The following is a 5,892-nucleotide window of genomic DNA, read 5'->3' on the forward strand; positions in this document are numbered from 1 at the left end:
GCGTTAACCGGTGCTCCGGCATTTTGCTGGTTGTCGGCCATGGTTGCACCCCCCTAGTAAACCATAGCCTACCTTCTTTGCTTTTATCGGGTAGGCCGCAGCTCCGCAGACGGCGGACTCCTTCCAGGACCTGGTGCGGCGTCAGAGCGCGAGGCGGGGCTTGGGCGTCGCGCGCCACCAATGGTCACGCCTCTCCGGTTCCCGCGGTTGCGCCCCTCTTCTTCCCGCGCGGCGACGCGGTAATGGCGGCGGTGTTCACCACAGTTCAAACACAGTTCAAATACGGCACACAGTACCCGGTGGCAATGGGCACGAAATACTGTTCGTGACGCCAGGAAGAGTATGGCTCGCCCAGGGGTATATGGAGGACTCGGTACCCGGGCCTTTACCTTCTTGGGAAGTCACGGCAGTCGGCTCCCGGGCCCGTACTCTGGGGTCACTCTTTAAAAGGGGCTTGTTACTTGAAGGGAAGAATAACAGTTTTGTCTCGTGACGCCACCTCTGGTTCCTGGTAATGGGTACCAGCGCTGCTGCAGACCTCCGGGGGTGATGGGATGGCAGCTCGGATGCTTCGGCTCCCCACAGGCAGAGCGGGCCCCCGGGGCAGGGTTGATGGAAGGGATGCAGGTGAGAGTTGGCCCGGTCGGGTCAGGGGGAATGATGGACACGCACACAGGGGATTCGCTTCAGTACCTTTACTGGTGTAACGGCAGGTATGGTCCAGGGTACTCAGTAGGAAGGGTGCACTTCTGGACTCTCCCCAGTGAGAGGGTATAAGGCCTCCTTGTCTGTTTCTTCCTCTCTCTAAAGCTCCTGACCAGCCTGGAACTAGGTCTAGCTTCCGTACTGTTTCACTCTCTCACCTGTCTGCTTGGTAGTAAGAACTTTTCTCTGGCTACCACTATCCCTGGATGCTGTGGACTTCGTGGTTCCTAGCTCTTTAGATGATTGTAGCTTCAGGTTGACCAGAGGTCTGGAATCCTCCTGGTATATCGGTTATTCCTACTAGGCGTAGAGGACCCTGTATACGCGGACCCGGTGTCCGGCTTGTGTTCTGGGGTGAGCTTAAGATGCTCCTCTGCCCCCTTAACTCCTCTCTCCTCTCCTTGCCTCCGGCCACACTCTAGGCCCTCAGGCTTCAGCACGTGCTTTGGACCCTGGCTTGCCCTCAGCACAGTAGCACAACAGGTACTGCCTCTTCACTGATCTCATGTGCCAGCACACTCTGCCTACCTAACTCCACCCTCCAGTATATATAACCCTAACAGGGCTCCCTCTGGTGGTATGAGGTGGAAGGGTGGAGGTGTCTGTGTGTAGTGAGGGCCTCTTGTGGAGAAGTCCGTCCATGCACCCTTTTGGGTCCTGTAGTACCTGTAATAGCAGGGTGCCACATATCTACCTCCTGTGTTCTAACTATCTTCCTGTATTTTCCAGTCTGTTCCATGTGAACAGAGCCCTGTCCTGTCTGCCTGCACCTTCTGCTCTGTTCTGTTCTGCTTGTTCACCACACCTGCGGTTCCGCTCTGCTAGTTAACCGCACCTGCGATTTTGCTCCGCTCTGCTTGTTCACCGTATCTGCGGTTTCGCTCTGCTCTGCTGTCCACTGCACCTGTGGCTCCGTTCCTGTGTCCCAGTCTGTACTGGTCCCTATCCTGCCTGCGTTCCTATCTGCCAGTACCTGCCTGTCTGCATGCCAGCCGTGCCTGCAAGTGCCCACCTTTCTGCATGCTAGCCGTGCCTGCCAGTGCCCACCTGTCTGCATACCAGCCGTGCCTACCAATACCCACCTGTCTTCATACCAGCCGTGCCTGCCAGTACCCACCTGTCTATATGCCAGCCTAACCTGCTGTTTCTGCATTCCCCGGTGTGGGTCAACAGTTGTGACTGGGGTCTGACCTGGAGTAGCACCTGGTCCCTCTGCTCGGTTCCTCCCTGGTTCACGGAGTCGACTGAGCCGCCGTGTGACCTTGGTCGGACCGAGTTGATACTTAGTTACGCCCCTCCAGGCACTCCTCGGTTCATGGTCCAGTGGGATCACTAAACATGCTCACGTCAGTTAGTCCGGGCGTGAGCGTAACACAGTGGACATCTGTTCTTCAGAATAGAGAGGATTTTTAATCAAAAGTAAAATTGCAAAGTTGTTTGTTTTTACAACCTCTTTGTAATTGTAACCCTTTAACATGATGAGAATAACCCTTTGAGCCAAGGATGTCAAACTCAAATACACAAAGGGCCAAAGTTAAAAGCCTGGACAAAGTCACGGGCCAACCTTGATATCTGTTAAAAAATGTCTACAATTGAGGACATTTTTCCTTTTCAAATAAAACAATTAACCTGTGTAATTATAGTGGAATAATCTGTTATGTAAGAGCAGTAAAAAACACATGGCCCAATGGCCTAATTTAAATATGTAATAACTAAGGATACAAAACCTTGAACACAACAGATAAAGTATGATGTCAACAAAATTGCCCCCCCCCCAAACACAGTATGATACCCTCACAGTGAATCACCCCTAACCCATGGTATGATGACCCTACTGGACCCCCCTCCCTCAATCCCCCCAAGAAAGAATGGTGACCCCATCACAGTATGATTCTCCAACTATAATCTCCACATAGTCCCCCATACAGTATAATGGCTACAAAAAGTCCTCCATACAGTATAATGGGCCCCACATAGTCGTCCATACAGTATAATGAGCCCCACATAGTGGTCCGTACAGTATAATGGCCTCACATAGTCCTCCATACAGTATAATGGCCCCACATAGTCATCCGTACAGTGGTGTAATGGCCCCACATAGTCATCCGTACAGTGTAATGGATCCCACATAGTCCTCCATACAGTATAATGGCCCCACATAGTCATCCGTACAGTGTAATGGCCCCACATAGTAATCCGTACAGTGTAATGGGCCCCACATAGTCCTCCATATAGAATAATGGCCCCACAGTCGTCCGTACTGTGTAATGGGCCCCACATAGTCCTCCGTACAGTATAATGGGCCCCACATAGTCCTCCATACAGAATAATGGGCCCCACAGTCATCCGTACAGTATAATGGGCCCCACATAGTTGTCCGTACAGTATAATGGCCTCACATAGTCCTCCATACAGTATAATGGACCTACATAGTCCTCCATACAGAATAATGGCCCCACATAGTCGTCCGTAGAGTGTAATAAGCCCCACATAGTCCTCTGTACAGTATAATGGGCCCCACATAGTCCTCCATACAGAATAATGGGCCCCACATAGTCCTCCATACTGAATAATGGGCCCCACATAGTCCTCCGTACAGTATAATGGGCCCACATAGTTCTCCATACAGTATAATGGGCCCCACATAGTCCTCCATACAGAATTGGCCCCACATAGTCCTCCTTACAGTATAATGGGCCCCACATAGTTCTCCATACAGTATAATGGGCCCCACATAGTCCTCCATACAGAATTGGCCCCACATAGTCCTCCGTACAGTATAATGGGCCCCACATAGTCCTCCATACAGTATAATGGGCCCCACGTAGTCCTCCATACAGAATAATGGGCCCAATATCGTCCTCCATACAGTATAATGGGCCCCACATAGTGCTTCATACAGAATAATGGCCCCATATAGTCCTCCATACAGAATAATGGCCCCACATAGAGCTCCATACAGAATAATGGTCACCACATAGTCCTCCATGCAGAATAATGGCCCCACATAGTCCTCCATACAGAATAATGGCCCCACATAGTGCTCCATACTGAATAATGGGCCCCACATAGTCCTCCATACAGAATATTTGCCCCCACATAGTCCTCCATACAGAATAATGGGCCCCACATAGTCCTCCATACAGAATAATGGGCCCCACATAGTCCTCCATACAGTATAATGGCCCCACTTAGTCATCCGTACAGTGTAATGGGCCCTACATTGTCCTCCATAAAGTATAATGGCCCCACATAGTCGTCCGTACAGAATAATGGGTCCCACATAGTCCTCCATACAGTATAATGGCCCCACATAGTCGTCCATACAGTGTAATGGGTCCCACATAGTACTCCATACAGAATAATGGGCCCCACATTGTCCTCTATACAGGATAATGGGCCTCACATAGTCCTCCATACAGAATAATGGGCCCCATAGTGCTCCATACAGTATAATGGCCCCACATAGTCATCCGTACAGTGTAATGGGCCCCCATATAGTCCTCCATACAGTGTAAAGCACACCCCACAATGCTCCTCCATACAGTGTAAAGGGCCCCCCAGGATGCTCTTCCATACAGTGTAAAGGGCCCCTGACTATGCTCCCTCGTACAGTGTAAGGGCCCCAGATTGAAAAAAAAATAACTACTCACCTCTACCTGTTCCAATGCTGATCTGGCCTCTTCATATATTATAGTCCTACCTGTGGGCACTGCCGCCATCCCATCACCCTCCTCTGCGCATCACTAACGCCGAGGCCACTCTTCTCGGTACGCGCTCTTTCCCATCAGGACGCGCGCTCTCCCATCAGGACGCGCGCTCTCCCATCAGGACGCGCGCCCGCAGAGCATAGTGGCCACGGCACTAGTAAGAGGGGGATGGCGAGCGGGCAGAGAACCGGAGAGTGGTGGCACTGCTGAGTAAATGGCACGGGTGCCCACTGGGAGGGCTCTGTGTGCCCCCTCTGGCATGCATGCCATAGGTTCGCCACCACTGCCCTAGCACAAGTAGGTGTCAGCAGCAGCCTGAGCAGAGGGAATCTCACACTGTGAGGCTCAATGTCAGTATATCCATCCGTCCATGCAGCGTCTTCACATAGATAAGACCAGCGACAGCATGGACACTAGGTGAGGAAGGGCTTGTTTCAGCATAATCAGCGTGGAGCAGAGCAGCCATGCTTCTGTCAGTGCTGATGCAGCCGCCGGCTCTGTGATGGATTACAGACTTCCATAAGTTCTTCAGGGGCCCCTCCTGCAGCAGTGCTGGGGCGAGGCACACTTCTGCCTCACATACTTTATATGACTGACTACCAGTGCTGCTCACCTGCTTTATCGTCAGCAACAGCAGGCAGGCACTGTCACACGCTGCGTGCAGAGACCGGAGCCACTGGCAGAGGCTGGAGGAAGCAGAGCGCAGCGCTGCCCGGCCGTTTCCAGAGAAAGTACAGGAACAGAGCAGCTCCTCTCTCACTGAGAGGAGCCGGCTGCTTCTCTACAGGGTGGGCCCCGAGCCCTGCCAGCCCGGTCGCAGTGTCGACCTCTGAGACCACAGTTCTTATGCCCCTGGTCACTGGGATTTGTGGGATACGTCTTGGAGAACGAAAAACACACGGAAGAAGACCAGCTCTGATAGAAGACGGTGATAGGAAGAAAGCAATTGTTGTTCTATTTATGAATGTGTTTGTTATAATTATTACATTTTCTTATAAAAATAAATTTTGAATATGGATGATGAAGGCATAGGCGACATTTTTTGTTGCCCATACAAATATGGAATTTTATTTAATGTCGCATCTTCTGACGCATTCAAATTATCAGTTTAATATCTCATACATCCCCTATCTAGGGACCATATATTAAATGGATTTTTAGAACAGGGGGATGGAAAAAGAGCTTACTCTGTCCACTCCACGCATTGACCTGGTATTGCAGTACCTCCATGACAGGTGCACCCCTCTCCTAATTCCTAATCCAGTTTCCAAAAACAGAATGAATTGAAAGCAATGTATCTTGTTTATTTTGATTGATTGTTCATTTTTTGGGGAATTTTTTTGCTTGCTCTTTTTTCCCCTCACTTGCTTTTTCATGTTTTTCAGATTAAATGTTTCACAAGCCAGATGACAAACTCGTTTCGTCTGAACTTGACGAACTCTGCTACATTTAGTGTGTCAGTGCATTGCTTTTACCT

The 5,892-nt window shown here is 50.6% G+C and overlaps 1 pseudogene; it reads left to right on the plus strand.

The window, feature by feature from the left end:
• Nucleotides 1-5,482: 5,482 nt before the first annotated feature.
• LOC141255164 (U2 spliceosomal RNA) lies at nt 5,483-5,661 on the plus strand (annotated as a pseudogene).
• The last annotated feature ends 231 nt before the right edge of the window (nt 5,662-5,892 follow it).

Source organism: Phyllobates terribilis, unplaced genomic scaffold (assembly GCF_046119375.1).
Source record: "Phyllobates terribilis strain yellow unplaced genomic scaffold, ASM4611937v1 Scaffold_2__4_contigs__length_985480577, whole genome shotgun sequence".
Taxonomy (NCBI): Eukaryota; Metazoa; Chordata; class Amphibia; order Anura; family Dendrobatidae; genus Phyllobates; species Phyllobates terribilis.